The 22,441-nt window shown below is 44.6% G+C and overlaps 1 protein-coding gene across 1 annotated transcript in view; it reads right to left on the bottom strand.

Annotated features, from left to right (window-relative positions):
* LOC126263470 (LIM/homeobox protein Lhx9) overlaps window positions 1–22,441 on the bottom strand; it is a 598,391-nt gene that overhangs the window by 293,921 nt on the left and 282,029 nt on the right. The gene's annotated exons all lie outside the window — the stretch shown is intronic.

Raw genomic sequence — 22,441 nt, 5'->3', positions numbered from 1 at the left:
CTGTCATTACCTCCCTTTCCTGTTCCCGAACTACGATACGTGATTAGTTCTTACTCCTGCAGCAAATGTCGCCTGACAGTACGTGACATGTGGATCAAGTGTAGTTGAAGTACGTCCGTTGGTTTAGGAGGAGTTGTGAAACACACGCACGTACTTATGCACATATATAGACCCATTTTTATAACATGGATGTGCTTCCTGCCTCGCCGTTTCTGCTGTGAACCCATCCGATTAGTTACGCTTACTTAACTTACTCACACGCTTTTTTGCGTAATTTAAAGTGATAAAAGCGTAATTAGAAAAACTGACAGAATTTTTTTTTACAGCTATTGAGTTTCCGTAGTTGTGTCACATCGAACGATGAATACACTATCTGACCAAAATTATCCAGACACCTTTACGTAACGCTGAATTGACCACCAAAATTAGTTAGTTAGTTACGTGTCCCATTGATCAGTAGGACGGAAAACCGTTATGATGTGGAACGTGTCAAATGCACAAGAAATCAGTCTTTTTTTTTTCTTTTTTTTTGTTTTCATTATAGTGTTACCCTGCATATTTCTATTATCTTTCCCATTCCCTTAAATGGCACAAAATGCATATATTATTTATTTACTCATATTCAAGAATTCATCTATGATATAGAAGGAGTTGTCAATGAGGTATGATTTCAATTTGTTTTTGGAACTATTACTGCTGTCTGTCAGACATTTTATTTCATCTGGTAATTTATCAAAAAGTTTTACAGCAGCATATTTTACCCCTTTCTGTGCCAAAGACAGGTTAAGTAAAGGAAAGTGTAGGTCTTTCTTTTTTCTGGTATTGTAATCATGAATGTCGCTGTTGATTTTAAACTGGTCCATGTTGTTGAGAAAAAATTTCATTACTGAGTAAAAGTACTGTGAAGCAGTTGTAAGAATTCCTAACCCTTTAAACAGATGCCTACAAGATGTGTGACTATGAACCCTACACATTATTCTAACTACTTTCTTTTGAGCAGTGAATACATTTTGCGTAAGTGTTGACTTGCCCCAGAATAGTATTCCGCATGGCATCAGAGAGTGGAAGTATGCAAATATCACTGGAGGCGGACCCGCCAGTGTAAAAGGTGAGGAGGGAGTATTGTGTTTTCAGTAGAGAAACAGCAACAGCAGGAAGGGTTGGTCATGAGAGTTCAGCGGCTTCGAACACGGACTAGCCTTTGATCTCTTGAGTAACAAATCCGTCATCGACATTTCTAAACTTCTAACGCTGCCCAACTCCACTGTTCATCATATGACTGCGAAGTAGAAAAGCGAAGGAACAACTACAGCTAAATCAACCTCAGCCAGCGGAATCGTATACTGGTCGACAACGAACAGCGAATAATTGCAGAGCAGGTACGGAAAAAAATCGCACGAAATTAGTGGAAGGAATCGCTCTTGAATTCCAAAGCGCAACTAGGACAATGACTGTGCGAAGGAAGTTAAAAATATTGGTGTACAACAGTCGAGCAGCTTCTAAAAAGCCACACATTTCTGGAGCCAAGCCATTGGCCTGTGAATGAGTGCAAACGAGTGATTTGGGGTGATGGATCACGCTATACACAGTGGCATCCGACACATCGGTTTAGGTTTGGCAAACGTGTAGAGAACATTACCTGGCACCACGTATAGTGCTACCAGTGAAATATGGACGAGGTGGTGTTGATATAACGGGGCGTTTTTCGCGGTTAAAGTGTGGGCCTCTTGTTGCGCTTAAGGAAACGTTATATACAGAAGGTTATGAACAAATTTTACACAATTGTGTACTGCGCATTGTAGAGCAGCAGTACGGAGACGATGGTTTTTGTGTCAGTCTGGCAAGGCACCCTGTAATAAAGCAGCGTCTGTGAGGCAATGGTTTGAAGAGAGCAGCATTGCTGAAGTGGACTGTCCCGTCCAGTGTCCAGGCATTAACCTAATGGAACACTTTTGGAATGGGTTAGAACGTCGCCGCGCTCCAGACCCGAGCGTCCAAAGTCATTACCTTCCCTCTTTTCGGTTCTTGAGGCAGAGTAGGTTACTATTTACCCACAGACATTTAGATCCCTGTTCGCAGCGGAGCTCAAGACGTAATAATAACGAAGGTTTGACCCGTGTAAGGTGTCAGGCAAATCCAACACCTTCCATGAAAGCCCTAACAAATCCGGCAATATGTCACATAGCTCCAAATAAATCCTGACATGAAATTAACCAAGTAATACGACCAACGAGTGAGCAAATGGAATACCACAGACTAACAGAAGAACGTCTAAATGCATGTCATACTTTCCCACCATGAAACAGACGCAGCTCCGAGGAGGGAAACGAGAACAGAAGCCGACAGCAGAGCTGTGTAGGCTAGAAGGCCCTACGATAAGAGCGGGACAGTGGGACACCCGCATCGCCGGCCAACCGCCAAGAGGTCCATCCTCCAGTCCATGTTAAAAGATAGAGCCCTCCAGAAGAACAGTATAGATCTTACGTTAACACTAAAAGGGCCACACCAGCTGCAAGTTATAGCGTGAGACTATACGTGTCTCTGTTACGTAGCAAACATTAACAACATTGTCCCACCACGAAAAGTATAACGTTTCTCATTGGATAGACCGAATTTTTGTAGGTGGAGCTTAAGGTTAACATTGAGACGCTGATTGGTCAGTTGAAAACACAGCCAGATACCTTTTTCCTAAACCAAATTCGGTAAACAGTAGTAAGGATAAGTTCGAGAGAGTTGCTACCGAGACGGCGGAGGTGTGTGGAGCTGCGCCTCCAGCCGCCCCTGACGTTGCCTAACCACCGACAAGGTAATGAACGCACGCGATGCTGCATAAGAGCGCATAAAGCTTCACCCCAAACTGCAGAAGTCTCATCTGTTACATCCCCTTTTTGCGTAATACTAGTGTCGAGTGTCAATTAAACTTCGTGATATTCACATTTGCTACTTGAAGTTAAAATCTGAAACGCGATGATTTTTCTGTTATATAATTGAGAAGCCACATCAGCAACTGTAATTTACGACAAGTTAAATAAGTAATTAAAGATACTTGAGGGTCACTGGACACCATTTTTGATAGTTTTCTCTTTTATGAAACTTAATTTAAACCTAGATCATGGATGTGATATGGAATAGGTCATCCTTCGATCCATTATAGAACTTGGAAACCCATTCAGGGAATATTCGTTCACATTTTTGTTGAACGCAGTTGGTTTTTATCATCCTGTATGAAAATATTTCCTTTTATCAATAGTACAATTTATAAACAATGTATTGTGAGTAGAATAAAAATTGCAATGGTAAACTTAACTGCTTTTTCGACGTTATTTTACCAGATATATAGGAAAGCCTTGCACCCCTTCCACTAAATTTAGTTAGTATTAAGATTCTTTTATAGGGAGTGCAGGGGAGCTGACGCTGAAATCATTAAGTATTTGATTATATCATCGCTAGTCTCACTGAACTCTACATGTATTGTGTGGTCTGGCGTCTCCTTACCAGCAACAGGTCCCAGGTTCAAACTAGTCAATTCCCTAAAAAACACGCTCAGAGCGTAGTTGCGCGAAAGTGGTAGGGAGACACGACTTAGAACAGACAGACACCACGGAGAATGTTAGACCCGCCCCATTTTGATGTTTACTGATAGACGTCCGGATACTTTTGATCAGATAGTGTGCAAGCCACGGCACACCCTGTGGAGGTCCTGCATGGGTCAAGCGCAACGCCAGCTCCGGAGGTAGTGTTTCCGCGGCGCACGCCGGTCACAGCGCGCGGCCCGTGCGTCAGTGGGTAGGCTGCCGGCGATTCCTTATTAAGTCAAGGTCGCGCGACGAGGCTAACGTGTAATTCCGGGGCGCGGCGGCGCGTCGGCGCTCGCCGCTCGCCACCCGCCACCCGCTCTTAGCCGCCCGCTGCCAGCCCGGCAGGCGAGGTATTGTGCGGGCGCGACTGCCGACAGCGGTCATTACCGGCAGTGTTTTAATCAGCAGGTGCGCCGCGCCATTAGTGTTGCTCGGCGGCCCGCTCCTGGGCTCGACAATCTCGCAAACAAACGGAAAAACAACGACGGCAACAAAAGGAGGGGGAAAATACTCGCGGAAAAAACTCGGCCGCTTCAAGAGCGTTTCATTAACCGCCACTGCAGCCGCAGCCGCTGCCGCTGTAGCTGCTTGCCGGCGCCGCTCGGCCCCTGACTCGCTGTGCAGTGCCGTGCGTTTAGCACCCTCCCAACATCTCTCCGGTCGGTAACCAATTCGCTGCAATTAAACGAGTCCCAAAGCTGTCCTCACACGGGACGAGGAAGCACACGTCACGGCGTGGAATTCCACGTTCCGCAGCATTCCGTAACGTGAAAGTCTGTTTGTTGGAGAGGAACTTGGCTAATGTGAAGGCAAATCGCTTTCTACGTCACAAGCAGGTCTCGAGAGATGCCGTATTTGATTTCGTCGTTTTCAGTTGAATCCCATATTTAGTGGCCTTTATATTATAGTTTTGTAAGCTAGTGAAACACAGACTGCGGGAAAGCCTAAAAAAAGAGAATTGGATCATTTGAGGTGTGATGCTATAGAAGAATATTGAGAATTAGGCAAGGAAAGACGAGGTTCTGTAGAGAATCGGCTATTAAAGGAATATATGGAAAACACTGACAAGAAGAAGGAACGGGACGATAGGAAATATGTTGAGACATCGCGGAATAAATTCCACGGTACTAGGAGGAGCTTTAGAGGGGAAAAACTGTAGAGGAAGACATAGTTTGGAATATATCCAGCAAATAATTGAGGACGTATGTGTAAGTGCTGCTCGAGATAAAGAGCCTGGCCAAAGATAGGTCAGAAGACTGAAGACACAAAAAAATAAATAAATAATAAATAAATGAATTTTAAACCTACTTCCTATGCATGATTCCTATTTCAAATCACGAGCACACTGATGATGTTTCGAAAACAGATCATTATTCGTACGATTTATTGTAATAAAATTACGGGAAACGTTGTGCTGGTGGATAAAGAATTTTTGTACTTGATTGTTTTCGTAATGTATCTTGCGTGTTACGAAAGAAAACAATTTCAAGAGAACGGTACGTTGAAGATATATTTAAAAAAAGAAGCGTTGTTCTTGATACAGTTTGTTACAATTAAATGTCGATTTAGCAACGCAGAAGCATTTAAAGCCTTCACGAGATCGTAACATAAAAGACATTATGTGTTGTTACGAAATTCATTGTAATATAGAGAACAGAGGCGTAGAATTGCGGAAATCAGTGCACGTGGTTTGCGTCCTGCTGTATCAAAATACTTTTTTTATTCACTTTCTCGTTATATTAAACCTGTATGGCACTTGTATGGAACTTTTGTAAGATGGCGTCCTTAGTGACTGCACATAGAATTTCTTTTTGCCTTATTACTTGTTCATGGATACTGAAAATTTTATTTATTTGTATTGCAAACATAACAACGTAACTAGTGTATGGGGAAGGGAGGAAACATTCATTTTAATAGAGTTAAACCAGGAAATTTACAAGCGTCAGTTTTCGTATACAAACTATGTGATTAGCGAGCCAGATACAGCCGACAAGTGCAGCTATAGATCGCTGTAATCGCAAATCGTAATGACGACCTCGTCACGTGTAATGCACTAGCTCTTTTATCCATTTTCTCCAGCCGCAACGTAAGCCATGTGTGTCAAGCTTAACGATGAGAAACACGTCCGAGTGTGGCTGACTTTTGCCTGTTCCCCCGCTTTTCGACCAAATGCGTTTTTAATCGTCAATATATATACCAGGCCGACTCTAAACGTTATGAGGAACTGAGGCGTATATCTGACGCTGCGAAAACATTCATCATGCTGCCGTATCCACTACGATAGGTTGAGCGGACAAAATATTAAAATTAATATTAAACGACAGACCTAGGTTGCAGAATGCTGTTTATTGGTTCAAAAACGACGCGTTTCACTCGGGAGTGGCATCTTCACGGTATCTCGTGCCATGTGGATCATCAGTCATAGCAGCGCCGAGTTAGACCACGCTCGTAAACCGTAAACATAGCCCCGGAACGAAGTGCCACGCTCAAACAATGTAGACACAGTATTTTCGGAAATTACAGTATTATGTCTGTTTTTCTTGTAAATATTTATTGTGTACTTTGGTTTTACACCTCCAATTATGAATCTGATATATAGTACATTTAATCTAATTAGCGTGTTGCCTCAAGGGCGGAAAGATGCTAATTTTTTTCTTGTATGTGCTTATAGGCTTGGCCTATAGCTCATATGTACCAATAAATATAAAAATAAAGTACTACTTTACGCTGAATACGGATTCCCGTCATATCTCAGAAATTATCAAGCGATGTATGACGTGAACACCTGTAGCGCATTTCAAGATGAATTCAATTTTCTCGATCATCAGCTAGCTGAGAGTACTACTGTGTTTGCAGTGAGTGCAAAAAGTCGTCAGAGAAGGTCACTGAACGTAACTCCCATTTGCTGTATCGACTGTCTGTTTAACAGAAAAAAAGACAATAAGAACTACAGCAATGATGAGTTCTAAAAATGTTCAAATTTTTGGGAAATCTTATGGGACTTAACTGCTAAGGTCATCAGTCCCTAAGCTTACACACTACTTAACCTAAATTATCCGAAAGACAAACACACACACCCATGCCCGAGGGAGGACTCGAACCTCCGCCGGGACCAGCCGCACAGTTCATGACTGCAGCGCCAAAGACCGCTCGGCTAATCCCGCACTGCTGATGAGTTCTATTCATATGTCTATACTCCGAGAGTAATCTTACGATGTGTGGCTGAGGATAGTTTGTTTACCACTGTCATTCCCCCCGATAATTGTTCAAGACGCAATAGCGCGCGATAACATCAACTGTTGGTAGGCCGTGTGAGCCCGAATCTCAAGAATGCTACCTTCATTATCTTTTCACGAGATATATGTACGAGAAAGTAATACATTGTGGACTCTTCCAGGAGCGAACGCTCTCGGTGTTTAATAGCGAACTACATCGTGATGCACGACGCCTCTCTTGTAGCGTCTGCCACTAGAATTTCACTTAGCGTTAAAAAAAAAAAAAAAAAAAAAAAAAAAAAAAAAAAAAAAAAACGCAATGCCCTGTCCTTTTTTTTATTTTCTTTATTTCATCTTCAGAGTGTTGACGTCATCCTTCTTTTCTTTTCCAGGAAATAATTTTAAGCGCGTTGGTTGCTGGACCCGAGGAATCGTTAGAGACAGTAACCTACGTGTTGTGAAATTAAAATAATGAAAGACAAGCAGTTACGTCTGTCTTCCTTTCGACGTATTTATTTGTTTACAGACCTTCTTGTGACCCATGTACAGTGTCAATGGGTATGCGACTGAACGCGTAAGAGATATTGATTTTCAGATTGTGCACCAATAGTTTTCACGTAATATTCAAAGTGTACAAAATTCCATGAAGGAATCGAAGGTTCTACCGTCAGGTGGACAGAAAAACCATCAACAGTTAAAAGTGCGTCGTATTATAGTAGTTGGGTGTGCTGCTGAAATCATGTACTAAAAACACACGACGATCATGTTACATTTTTAACGACACAATTTTTGGGGGGAATAAACAAACTTACATAGGATTTTCCTTCCCGGGTGGCTTAATCATTATCTGACTGAATGACTACTTTAAGCAGATTCCCTGTTTTTATGTTGCAAATCTACAATGAGGTGGCAGAAATTATGGGATAGCGATATGCACATATACTGATGGCTGTAGTATCGTGTACACTGTGGTGTCACCGCCAGACACCGCACTTGCTAGGTGGTAGCCTTTAAATCGGCCGCGGTCCGTTAGTATACGTCGGACCCGCGTGTCGCCACTGTCAGTGATTGCAGACCGAGCGCCGCCACACGGCAGGTCTAGAGAGACGTCCTAGCACTCGCCCCAGTTGTACAGCCGACTTTGCTAGGAAGGGTTCACTGACAAATACGCTCTCATTTGCCGAGACGATAGTTAGCATAGCCTTCAGCTACGTCATTTGCTACGACCTAGCAAGGCGCCATTACCAGTTTATATTGAGATTATAATTCATGTATCAACAAGAGCGATGTTCTCCAATTATGGATTAAAGTTAAGTATTCCAGAAGCTATGTACTATTTTTGGCTACTATAATTACTTACCTTGTTCCAGACCTCACGCCAATCTGCGTGAGTTTAAACGCGTGCCTTTCGGCTTCACCTCGTAGTGGCCAAGTCACGACATACACAACGTACAAAAGGGGCAGTGCATTGGCGAAGCTGTTATTTACATCAAGCTGATCCACGCGAAAAGGTTTCCGTCGCGATTGTGTCCGCACGACGGGAATTAACATGTTTTGAACGCGGAATAGTAATTTGGAGCTGCACGCGTGGTACATTCGATTTCGGAAATCGTTAAGGAATTCAATACTCCGCGATCCACGGAGTCAAGAGTGCGTCGAGAGTACCACATTTCAGGCTTTACCTCTCACCACAGCCAACGTAGTGGCCGAAGGCCTTCACTTAACGATCGAGAGCAGCGGCGTTTGCGTAGAGTTGCCATTGGTAACAGACAAGCAACACGACGCAAAATAACCGCAGAAATCAACGTGGGACGTATCCGTTAGGACAGCGCAGCGAAATGTGGCGTTAATGGGCTATGGCAGCGGACAACCGGTACGAGTGCCTTTGCTAACAGCACGACATCGCCTGCAGCGCCTCTCCTGCGCTCCTCACAATATCGGTTGCACCATAGACAACAGAAAAACCGTGGCCTGGTCAGATGAGTCCCGATTTCAGTCGGTAAAAACCGATGATAGGTTTCTAGTATGATGGAGATCCCACGAAGCCATGGACCCAAGTTGTCAAGAAGGCACTTTGCAAGCTCATGATGGTTCTATAACGGAGTGGTTTTTTTTTGTGATTTTAGGGCGCACAACTTCAACGGTCATTAGCGCCCAGACTACGTTAGGAATGCACCGCGAATCACAAGTTTAAAACAGCAACGAAACGGAAAACACGATAAAAGACAGACTGACAGGCATAGGATTAAAAAAAGGAAACAGCATAATCAAATGTCCTTAGAGAGGGTTGTCAAATTGATAAAATGAAGAACGCGAGCAGCTGCTCGTGGGTCATCTGCTAAAATGGCTTCTAGAGTACATGGCAGGCCAAGATCAAGACGCAGTGTGTTAAAATCCGGACAGGACGTTAAAATGTGGCGGACCGTCAGCAATTGCCCACATGGGCAGAACGGCGCCGGCGCAGCCGTCAGCAGATGGCGATGGCTGAACCGGCAGTGTCCAATTCGTAACCGGGCCAAAACTACCTCCTCCCGCCGAGAAGGGCGTGAGGACGTCGTCCAAGCCACGGGAAGAGGTTTCAAGGCCCGAAGCTTGTTGTCTGTAAGTGCAGCCCAATCGGCATGCCACAGCGATAAAATGCGCCGACAAATGACCCTGTTACAATCTGACGAAGGGACACAACAAGAAGCTGTCCGAGGCTGGAGGACCGCAGCCTTGGCCGCGGCATCTGCAGCTTCGTTCCCAGGGATACCGACATGGCCAGGAACCCACATAAAGCTAACCGGAGAACCGACGTCCACCAGCTGCTGAAGAGAGCGTTGGATCCGGTGCACGAAAGGGTGAACCGGGTACGGATCACTGAGGCTCTGGATAGCGCTCAGGGAATCGGTGTTTACATGGAATGAACTGGGTCCGCTAGAAGTTCGGCTACTCGGAGAGCATTTACAGCCATTGATGGACGTCATGTTCCCAAACAACGATGTAATTTTTATGGATAACAATGTTCCATGTCACGGGGCCACGATGGTTCGAGATTGGTCTGAAGAACCTTCTGGATAACTAAAGCGAATGATCTGAACACCTAGACAGCCCGGCGTGAATCCCATCGAGCTTTTATGGAATATAAACGAGGGGTCAGTTCGTGCACAAACTCCTGCACCGGCAACACTTTCGCAATTATGAGCGGCTATAGAGACAGCATGGCCCAATATTTCTTCAGGGAACTTCCCACGACTTGCTGAGACCATGCCACCTCGATTTGCTGCATTAAGCCGGCCAAAAGGCGGTCCGTCACGATATTCGAAGGTATGCCATGAGGTTTATCACGTCATTGTGTACTTGTGTATTTCGTTGCTTGAGCTGTTATTTTTCTTACATACTTGTAGTAATATACACCCATAACAGAGCTTCATGTTCTTCCTTTGAAACGTGTAATTCTTTTCTTCCAATAGTAATTTTCTGCGACTGTATCTTCTTCAAGCACCGCATCTTACACTTAAATTATTCTACTGTCGTTGCTATTTGCACCATGTTGCACTCAACTGCAACAATGGGACAGGCGATCGCTCCGCCGTGGTTACGCCACGACAACCAATGAAACGGCATTTGAGTGCGGCTTTAGTGCGACACTATGGATCGCTTGTTCGCCGCGAGCAGCGTTCTCGCACAAGCACTCCACCACAACTGCACACTATAAAAGGAGCGTCAGTGCGGTTAAAGTGACCATCAGACCGACTGTAAATCCCCTTTTAAAAAATCCCTCTGATAGGTTTTTGACAGCTTTGTTGCAGTTTACTGCATATGTTCCACGTCGCTAGGCGTTGTGTGTACAGGTGTCTCGTTATGCAGCTACACAGAAAATAAAACGCAGAGGTACATTCACAGTTTATTGTTTCAGTGGAGGCTGTCTACAAAGTAAACAACACAGAAATGTTGCAACGATTTCTAAACGCTTAACTTGCAGAGCTTTTGAACAGTAGAAAAGAAACTACTTGTATCATGCTTCTAATATATCTGCCTCAACCAAATGTGTTACGCGAAATAGTTAAGAGCGCAGGTTCCCACTTTAGAGTAGGAACGTGTGTATGGTTTAACATGCCGTCGGTGACTAGATCATTAGAGCCCGTAGTAATTTGGATAGAGGAACGCCAATCATCGTCCAAACATTGTGGTTCACGTTTTCCGCGCTCCCCGTAAATCACTTGAGGCAAATGCAGTATAAGTACAATTTAGTGCCGTATCTTTGTCTATTCAAAGCTGTTGCGGCGACTCTAAAGATTTCAACGGGACTTTACAATATCCTAAAGGTACCTTAGACAGTAAATCTTCCTTTTTTCGGAGTATTTTACTACGTAGCAATCACATCATACACGTCACAGGCGAACATGTCACTGGCGAACAATTAAGACGAAATTTAAGCAGCAGAGATGGGATTCTAGAAATAGTTCATCGTAGGTAGATAGCTTTGCTAGAGAAACCCTCTCGGCACTCGCCATATACACACATCACAAAAAGTTTTGCATCACCCCCGTTCCTAGAGTTTCGGAACCTGTACAGAAAACTGGAACGGAAAGCATCATAAACATCATTTCCGCCCTTTATATCGCTCATCAAAACCACACATTGCATTCTGTACCATCATACAGCGAAACCTTCAGAAATGGTGGTCCAAATTGCTGTACACACAGGTACCTCTAACACGCAGTAGCACGTCCTCTTATATTGAAGCATGTCTGTATTCGTCGTGGCATACCATCCACAAGTTCACCAAGGCTCTGTTGGTCCAGACTGTCCCACTCCTCAACGGCGATTCGGCGTAGATTCCTCATAGTGGTTGATGGGTCACGTCGTCCATAAACAGCCATTATCAATCTATCGCAGGCATGGTCGATAGGGTTCATGTCTGGAGAACATGCTGTTCACTCTACTCGAGCGATGCCGTTATCGTGAAGGAACTCATTCACAAGGTGTGCACGATGGGAGCGCGAATTATCGTCCATGAAGACGAATGCCTAGTCAATATGCTGGCGATATGGTTGCACTATCTTTCGGAGGATGGCATTTACGTATCGTACAGCCGTTCCGATGACCACCAGCGACGTACATCGGCCACACGTGATGCGACCGCAAAACAGCAGGGAACCTGAACCTTGCTGCACTCGCTGGACAGTGTGTCTAAAGCGTTCAGCCTGACCGGGTTGTCTCCAAACACGTCTCCGATGACTGTCTGGTTGAAGGCATGCGTGACACTCAACGGCGAAGAGAACGTGATGCCAATCCTGAGCTGTCCGTTCGGCGCGATGTTGGGACCATCTGTACCGCGCTGCATGGTGTTGTAATTGGAAAGATGGACCTCGCCATGGAGGTTGGGAGTGAAGTTGCGCATCATACAGCCTGTTGCGCACAGTATGAGTCATAACACGGCGCCCTGTGGCTGCACTATAAGCATTATTCAACATGGTGCCGTTGCTGTCAGGGTTCCTCCGAGCCATAATACGTAGGTAGCGGTCATCCACTGCAGTAGTAGCCCTTGGGCGGCCTGAGCGAGGCATGTCATCGACAGTTCCTGTCTCTCTGCATCTACTCCATGTCCGAGAAACATCGCTTTGGTTCACTCCGAGACGCCTGGACACTTCCCTTGTTGAGAGCTACTCCTGGCACAAAGTAACAATGCGGATGCGATCTAAGTGCGGTATTGACCGTCTAGGTATGGTTGAACTAAAGACAACACGAGCTGTGTACCTCATTACTGGTGGAATTACTGGATCTGATCGGCTCTCGAACCTTCTCCGTCTAACAGGCGCTTCTCATGCATGGTTGTTTACATCTTTGGGCGGGTTTAGTGACATCTCTGAACAGTCAAAGCTACTGTGTCTGTGATACAATATCCACAGTCAACCTCTATCGTCAGGAGTTCTGGGAACCGAGGTGATGCGAATCTTTTTTTATGTGTGTGTGATTTCGGATATTACCAAAGCCTGAAGTTTAGATGATCGAACAGGTATTCTCATCGGCCGGTTTTGATCGCATTGCGATATTTCTCAATGAAACTACAACTGATTGCGCTATCTGGATGTCCTAGAAACATGAAGATTTCAGAAAAATTTGGGAACTGTTTGAAATAGCTCTATAAGAATGATACCGAAATTAACAATGTGTGTATCTAATTCGAAGACACAGAAAAGTAAGTAAGAGAGATTTGTAATTACTTCCTTGCAAAATGGGTCCACAGCTTCTTGAAATTTTTGAAATGATGTAATTTTGCTTCTAGCTCTTAAAATTTTATTTTACGTTTGCAATTTCGGCATTAAGCCATTTTCATGCATGTACAAATTGAAATTAATAGCGCCTTCAAAGAACAGCCACAATGCATACTCCGTGAACAAACAGACTCCGAAATAAAATAAATTCTCGATCGTTTTAGACATTTACTGAACGTATTTTTAAATACACGCTTTTAGATGCGTGATACATAAAATCCACTCAATACTGCAATATGCAAAATGAAATACTAGCTAGTATTGCTGACTAATTGTTCTTTGAAGGGAATATTGCGTTGTTATCTCGTTGTTGTTGTTGTGGTCTTCAGTCCTGAGACTGGTTTGATGCAGCTCTCCATGCTACTCTATCCTGTGCAAGCTTCTTCATCTCCCAGTACCTACTGCAACCTACATCCTTCTGAATCTGCTTAGTGTATTCATCTCTTGGTCTCCCACTACGATTTTTACCCTCCACGCTGCCCTCCAATGCTAAATTTGTGATTCCTTCATGCCTCAGAACATGTCCTACCAACCGGTACCTTCTTCTCGTCAAGTTGTGCCACAAACTCCTCCCCAATTCTATTCAATACCTCCTCATTAGTTATGTGATCTACCCACCTAATCTTCAACATTCTTCTGTAGCACCACATTTCGAAAGCTTCTATTCTCTTCTTGTCCAAACTGTTTATCGTCCATGTTTCACTTCCATACATGACTACACTCCATACAAATACTTTCAGAAACGACTTCCTGACACTTAAATCTATGCTCGATGTTAACAAATTTCTCTTCTTCAGAAACGCTTTCCTTGCCATTGCCAGTCTGCATTTTATATCTTCTCTACTGCGACCATCATCAGTTATTTTGCTCCCCAAATAGCAAAACTCCTTTACTACTTTAAGCGTCTCATTTCCTAAACTAATTCCCTCAGCATCACCCGACTTAATTCATCTACATTCCATTATCCTTGTTTTGCTTTTGTTGATTTTCATCTTATATCCTACTTTCAAGACACTGTCCATTCCGTTCAGCTGCTCTTCCAAGTCCTTTGCTGTCTCTGACAGAATTACAATATCATCGGCGAACCTCTAAGTTTTTATTTCAATACCTACTCCGAATTTTTCTTTTGTTTCCTTTACTGCTTGCTCAATATACAGACTGAATAGCATCGGGGAGAGCCTACAACCCTGTCTCACTCCCTTCCCAACCACTGTTTCCCTTTCATGTCCCTCGACTCTTATAACTGCCATTTGGTTTCTGTACAAATTGTAAATAGCATTTCGCTCCCTGTATTTTATCCCTGCCACCTTTAGAATTTGAAAGAGAGTATTCCAGTCAACATTGTCAAAAGCTTTCTCTAAGTCTATAAATGCTCGAAACGTAGATTTCCCTTTCCTTAATCTTTCTTCTAAGATAAGTCGTAAGGTCAGTATTGCCTCACGTGTTCCAATGTTTCTACGGAATCCAAACTGATCTTCCCCAAGGTCGGCTTCTACCAGTTTTTCCATTTGTCTTTAAAGAATTCGCGTTAGTATTTAGCAGCTGTGAGTTATTAAACTGATAATTCGGTAATTTTCGCATCTGTCAACACCTGCTTTCTTTGGGATTGGAATTATTATATTCTTCTTGAAGTCTGAGGGTACTTCGCCTGTCTCATACATCTTGCTCACCAGATGGTAGAGTTTTGTCAGGACTGGCTCTCCCAAGGCCGTCAGTAGTTCTAATGGAATGTTGTCTACTCCCGGGGCCTTATTTCGGCTCAGGTCTTTCAGTGCTCTGTCAAACTCTTCACGCAGTATCGTATCTCCCATTTCATCTTCATCTACATTCTCTTCCATTTCTATAATATTGTCCTCAAGTACATCGCCCTTGTATAGACCCTCTATATACTCCTTCCACCTTTCTGCTTTCCCTTCCTTGGTTAGGACTGGGTTTCCATCTGAGCTCTTGATATTCATCCAAGTGGTTCTGTTTTCTCCAAAGGTCTCTTTAATTTTCCTGTAGGCAGTATCTATTCTACCCCTAGTGAGATAAGCCACAATAATGCGTTCACTATGCTGTTTGTAGTAGCTTATCCGCACTCCTATTTTTTTATTCATTATTAAGCCTACTCCGGCATTACCCCTATTTGATTTTGTATTTATAACCCTGTATTCACATGACCAAAAGTCTTGTTCCTCTTGCCACCGAACTTCACTAATTCCCACTATAACTTTAACCTACCATTTCCCTTTTTAAATCTTCTAACCAACCTGCCCGATTAAGGGATCTGACATTCCACGCTCCGATCCGTAGAACGCCAGTTTTCTTTCTCCTGATAACGACTACCTCTTGAGTAGTCCCCGCCCGGAGATCCGAATGGGGGACTATTTTACCTCCGGAATATTTTACCCAAGAGGACGCCATCATCATTTAACCATACAGTAAAGCTGCATGCCCTCGGGAAAAATTACGGCTGTAGTTTCCCCTTGCTTTCAGCCGTTCGCAGTACCAGTACAGCAACGCCGTTTTGGTTATTGTTACAAGGCCAGATCAGTCAATCATCCAGACTGTTGCCCCTGCAACTACTGAAAAGGCTGCTGCCCCTCTTCAGGAACCACACGTTTGTCTGGCCTCTCAACAGATACCCCTCCGTTGTGGTTGCACCTACGGTACGGCCATCTGTATCGCTGAAGCACGCAAGCCTCCCCACCAGCGACAAGGTCCATGGTTCATGGGGGGAAGTTTGTTATTTCTACCTAACGTAATACTATAAGTCAAAATCTTGTAAGTATATAAATGTCAACAATCTATGAAATTGGTTGTATCTACTGTTAATTCCATGTTACATTGTTATCATTACGTTGCATGATGTTGTACAGATGCTTCAAAATTGCTTAATGTCGAAATTGCAGTCGTAAAATAAAATTCTAACAGCTTAAAAATTCACGTAATTTTCAAAAATATAAATGTTTGCTACGAGTGATTTAGTCTCGATTACCAAAAAGTAGGTCGGAGTCGACGAAAGAAAACTCGTGATTGACATTTCGCGAAAAGATCTCGCTGCGACGAAAAACGCCTATTCTTAGGCCATTACATTCGATAGCGACTGTATTATATGTTAAATTTTCCAATAGTTAAGAGTGCTGCATTTGTCTCTTTCATAAGATGTTCTTGTAACGAGATGGTTTATTTCATACTTTCTACACATGGTGTGTGTGAGACGCATAGTGACATTAGCAACAGGGGCTCACATTCTATTTATTAACTTTATTACTGTTGACTTCTGCAGTGTTTTCAGGACCTGAGTCCTTAACCCAGGTTTGTGAAAGACGTACTTTTATCCGTTTTTACCTCTGGTATAGATAACCTTGATATATGTGTTGTCTGCACCTGGAACCACCTGATAATGACCTAATATCGAAATTGCAACGTGCAGAACTGTAATAAACAGTACAGTGGACGCAAACATATAATCATTTATAAAATTCTACGAGAGTGTATTCCCACAGCGAATAAAATTGTGTAAAAACGGATTTATTTTAATGATTGCCATCCCAGCTCCCGTGTCATATCCGTGACACTTTCTCCCCTATTTTGCGACAGCACAAGAAGAGCTACCCTTTTTGGAACTTTTCATTGGCCGGCCGAGGTGGCCGATCGGTTCTAGGCGCTACAGTCTGGAACCGCGCGACCGCTACGGTCGCAGGTTCGAATGCTGCCTCGGGCATGGATGTGTGTGATGTCCTTAGATTAGTTAGGTTTAAGTAGTTCTAAGTGACTGATGTCCTCAGAAGTTAAGTCCCACAGTGCTGAGAGCCATTTTTGAACTTTTCATTGTCTTCAGTGAATCGTAAATGGTAAGGATACCACAACGCGCAGAAGAGAAAGGATAAAAGTAGTGTTGGCAGTCTCTTTAGGAGATATGTTGTATCCTCTAAGTGTTCTGGTAATAAAACGCAGTCTTCGATTCGCTTTCCCAGGAGGGGAGGAGAAGACGGTGACTCTCGCCGCCGCCCCTCCCCCTCCCCCCCCCCCCCCCCCCCGGAAAACCAAAACCTGAATCCGCTCCTTGGTACAGTAACGTGCACAAGTGAGAAAAAAGATTGGGTTCCCACCTTCACCCCTCTGCCCAGATGGACGATTTCATGCCATGTGCACAAGACATACATGTGATTCAGGCCGATAGTTTACTTTTTAAACGAGAATTAAACGAAACGTACTACATGCACCTTAGCTTTACTGGAGTCCAATTCGGCAGGCTGATGGGCTCAATACGAGAAGGCCGTACGAGAGATATGCTTCGAGGTTGTGCCTTGAGAGATGGCCATTACTGCGAAATTGAAGCAGAACCAGGGGGGAACCACCAGCAACCAAATGAACGGAAGAGAACGATACCGCGGACGTCACATCGGCATGGCGGCGTCCTGCAGTCGTCGTAAATTGCGACGGCAACGGAAACGCGATATTAAAAAAATAAAAACGGTGACTCTTGTACGCCTTCCGCTAACCGGCCACAATAAGGCCACTTTTTTTGCTCGGCGGTCCCCGCTCCGCACAAGCGGCTTTTAATCCCGGGGATAGCGGCGGCGGCCGGTCTCCGCTCACTTGCGGGCAGCGTCCTCCGCAGACCGCAGCCCAGCACACAGATCGCGTTAAGATAGCCATCGCGGCCGGCCAAACAGCGCGTTCACACGCGCGCCCAACACGCACGCACGCACGCACACGCACACACAGCAGCGAGCTCATGGTAAAGGAGGTCCGACCTCCCGCCAGCCAATTGTTTATTTCCTCTGGGCAATACGATCCGCGGAATACGTTTCACATTTCATTAGCCGCAAATGTTTCAATTCCCGGCGAGCGGCCGGCGCCGGCCACTTGGCGGGATATCATCTGTTCATTTCCGTGTATCTGCGCGCTCCCATCTCCGCTGGCCATACTCCCTCCCCCCCCCCTCCTCCTCTTCCCACACCAACCCCTCCTATCCCGATGGCCACCGCGGACCAATCTGCCGGCGCCAACAGTCCGGTTACACAGCCGCGTCCGCGCCTCCATCCACACTCACTATCTGCCCAACGCTGGGACAGTCTTTTAATTTCTTCGATACCAAATGGGACTGCGTAGCTTTTCTTCGGACGCAGCCGCTACCTAAGCGGAGGCTGTCGCACCGCAGAAAATATGGAACGTCGGTTAAACAGTTATTGTGACGCTCCGAGTATATTCGCCGCCCATGCGCTTTTGTTTCGTTTCTCCGGCAAAGGATGTGATGGTCCGACAATACCAGTCTTCTATGAGCCTTTTTTTAATTTACTCCAATTACGTAACAGGTCTATTCGCTGTGCAAAAATGTTGCTCAGTGACAGAAATAAGGTACTTTCTATTAAATACACCACTTGCCATTAAAATTGCTACACCAAGAAGAAATAAAGATGATAAACGGGTATTCATTGGACAAATATATTATACTAGAACTGACATAATATTACATTTTCACGCAATTTGGGTGCATAGTTCCTGAGAAATCAGTACCCAGAACAACCACCTGTGACCGTAATAACGGCCTTGATACGCCTGGGCATTGAGTCAAACAGAGTTTGGATGGCGTGTACAGGTACAGCTGACCATGCAGCTTCAACATGATGCCACAGTACATGTAGAGTAGTGACTGGCGTATTGTGTCGAGCCAGTTGCTCGGCCACCGTTGACCAGACGTTTTCAATTGGTGAGAGATCTGGAGAATGTGCTGGCCAGGGCAGCAGTCGAACATTTTCTGCATCCAGAAAGGCCCGTACAGGACCTGCAACATGCGGTCGTGCGTTATCCTGCTGAAATGTAGGGTTTCGCAGGGATCGAATGAAGGGTAGAGCCACGGTTCGTAACACATCTGAAATGTAACGTCCACTGTTCAAAGTGCCGTCAAAGCGAACAAGAGGTGACCGAGACGTGTAACCAATGGCACCCCATACCCTCACGCCGGGTGATAGGCCAGTACGGCGGTGACGAATACACGCTTCCAATGTGCGTTCACGGCGATGTTGCAAACACGGATGCGGCCATCATGATGCTGTAAACAGAACCTGAATTCATCCGAAAAAATGACGATTTGCCATTCGTGCACCCAGGTTCGTCGTTGAGTACTTCATCACAGGCGATCCTGTCTGTGATGCAGCGTCAAGGGTAACCGCAGCCATGGTCTCCCAGCTGATAGTCCACACTGCTGCTAACGTCGTCGAACTGTTCGTGCAGATGGTTGTTGTCTTGCAAACGTCCCCATCTGTTGACTCAGGGATCGAGACGTGGATGCACGATCCGTTATAGCCATGCAGATAAGATGCCTGTCATCTCGACAGCTAGTGATACGAGGCCGTTGAGATCAGCACGGCTTTCCGTATTACCCTCCTAATCCCACCGATTCCATATTCTGCTAACTGTCATTGGATCTCGACCAACGCGAGCAGCAATGTCGCGATACGATAAACCGCAATCGCTATAGGCTACATTCGACCTTTATCAAAGTCGGAAACGTGATGGTACGCATTTCTCCTCCTTACACGAGGCATCACAACAACGTTTCACCAGGCAACGCCGGTCAACTGCTGTTTGTGTATGAGAAATCGGTTGGAAACTTTCCTCATGCCAGCACGTTGTAGGTGTCGCCACCGGCGCCAACTTTGTGTGAATGCTCTGAAAAGCTAATCATTTGCATATCACAGCATCTTCTCCCTGTCGGTTAAATTTCGCGTCTGTAGCATGTCATCTATATGGTGTATCAATTTTAACGCGATACGCAAAGAATTATTAAGCAGGGCGGCTAAAACGTGAAATTTCAGTTGTAGCAGATTGCAGAAGTCTGCTTTTACCACACGATGTCAGTCAACAGATCATGCCGAGCACGCATCGTGCGACTGTTCAGTTGGTCTGCCGTATGCCGTCTCATTCCTCCAGCAATGCGGTTTGCAGCTTCCTGAGTGCCATAGGAGCAGCAAGGCACCACACAGCGTCTCCAGCAAGTCATTATATTAGGGGAACGTTTGCCGTTTCCATTGTTCAGAGCAGCGTGCATGGATCTGTTGGGACGGATGTTTCCTATTAAAAGTAACGGCTTGATACGGCCCGCCCCGACTTACTCTTACGTCCAGAGCGCATGATTAAATATCAAGTAATACCACAACACTTTTCCGGACTACGTTATTTCATTATCAGGTTCTATAAAACAGGAACAGTAATTAATACACGGCAGTACTATTCGTACTAACAACTACCGGGTGATCAAAAAGTCAGTATAAATTTGAAAAATTAATAAGGCACGCAATAATGTAGATGTAGAGGTAAAAATTGACACACATGCTTGGAATGACATGGGGTTTTATTAGAACCAAAACAAAAAACAAAGTATTGTTAGACGCGTTAAAGATCTCTTGTGCGCTTCGTTTGGTGATGATCGTGTGCTCAGCCGCCACTTTCGTCATGCTTGGCCTCCCAGGTCCCCAGACCTCAGTCCGTGCCATTAATGGCTTTGGCGTTACCTGAAGTCGCAAGTGTATCGTGATCGACCGACATCTCTGGGGATGCTGAAAGACAACATCCGACGCCATTTCCTCACCATAACTCCGGACTTGTTTTACAGTGCTGTTCACAACATTATTCCTCGACTACAGCTATTGTTGAGGAATGATGGTGGACATATTGAGCATTTCCTGTAAAGAACATCATCTCTGCTTTGTCTTACTTTGTTATGCTAATTACTGCTATTCTGATCAGATAAAGCGCCATCTGTCGGACATTTTTGAACCTTTTTTTTTGTTCTAATAAAACCACATGTCATTCCAAGCATGTGTGTCAATTTGTACCTCTCTGTCTACATTATCCGTGATTTATTCAGTCTTCAAATATGTTGTTGTTGTTGTGGTCTTCAGTCCTGAGACTGGTTTGATGCAGCTCTCCATGCTACTCTATCCTGTGCAAGCTTCTTCATCTCCCAGTACCGACTGCAACCTACATCCTTCTGAATCTGCTTAGTGTATTCATCTCTTGGTCTGTCTCTACGATTTTTACCCTCCACGCTGCCCTCCAGTACTAAATTGGTGATCCCTTGATGCTCTCAGAACATGTCCTACCAACCGATCCCTTCCTCTAGTCAAGTTGTGCCACAACTTCTCTTCTCCCCAGTCCTATTCAATACCTCCTCATTAGTTATGTGATCTACCCGTCTAATCTTCAGCATTCTTCTGTAGCACCACATTTCGAAAGCTTCTATTCTCTTCTTGTCCAAACTATTTATCGTCCACGTTTCACTTCAATACATGGCTACACTCCATACAAATACTTTCAGAAACGCCTTCCTGACAAATCTATACTCGATGTTAACAAATTTCTCTTCTTCAGAAACGATTTCCTTGCCATTGCTGGTCTACATTTCATATCCTCTCTCCTTCGACCATCGTCAGTTATTTTGCTCCCCAAATAGCTAAACTCCCTTACGACTTTAACTTTCTCATTTCCGAATGTATTTCCCTCAGCATCACCCGACTTAATTCCACTACATTGCATTATCCTCGATTTGCTTTTGTTGATGTTCATTTTATATCCTCGTTTCAAGATACTGCCCATTTCGTTCAACTGCTCTTCCAAGTCCTTTGCTGTCTCTGACATAATTACAACGTCATCGGCGAACCCTTAAGTTTTTATTTCTTCTCCATGGGTTTTAATACCTACTCCGAATTTTTCTTTTGTTTCCTTCACTGCTTGCTGAATATACAGATTGAATAACATCGCGGAGAGGCTACAACGCTGTCTCACTCCCTTCCCAACCACTGCTTCCCTTTCATGTCCCTCGACTCTTGCCGGCCGCGGTGGTCTAGCGGTTCTAGGCGCTCAGTCCGGAACCGCGCGACTGCTACGGTCGCTGGTTCGAATCCTGCCTCGGGCATGGATGTGTGTGATGTCCTTAGGTTAGTTAGGTTTAAGTAGTTCTACGTTCTAGGGGACTGATGACCACAGATGTTAAGTCCCATAGTGCTCAGAGCCATTTGAACCATTTGAACCTCGACTCTTATAACTGCCATCTGGTTTCTGTACAAATTGTAAATAGCCTTTCGCTCCCTGTATTTTACCCCTGTCGCCTTCAGAATTTGAAAGAGAGTATTCCGGTCAACATTGTCAAAAGCTTTCTCTAAGTCTACAAGTGCTAGAAACGTAGGTTTGCCTTTCCTTAATCTAGCTTCTAAGATAAGTCGTAGGGTCAGTATTGCCTCACGTGTTCCGATATTTCTGCGGAATCCAAAGTGATCTTCCCCAAGGTCGGTTTCTACTAGTTTTTTCATTCATCTGTAAAGAATTCGCTTTAGTATTTTTTAGCCGTGACTTATTAAACTGGTAGTTCGGCAATTTTCACATCTGCCAACACCTG

Source organism: Schistocerca nitens, chromosome 6, assembly GCF_023898315.1.
Source record: "Schistocerca nitens isolate TAMUIC-IGC-003100 chromosome 6, iqSchNite1.1, whole genome shotgun sequence".
Taxonomy (NCBI): Eukaryota; Metazoa; Arthropoda; class Insecta; order Orthoptera; family Acrididae; genus Schistocerca; species Schistocerca nitens.
The sequence above is the reverse complement of the archived record's forward strand: the minus strand, read 5'-3'. Positions and strand labels throughout refer to the sequence as shown.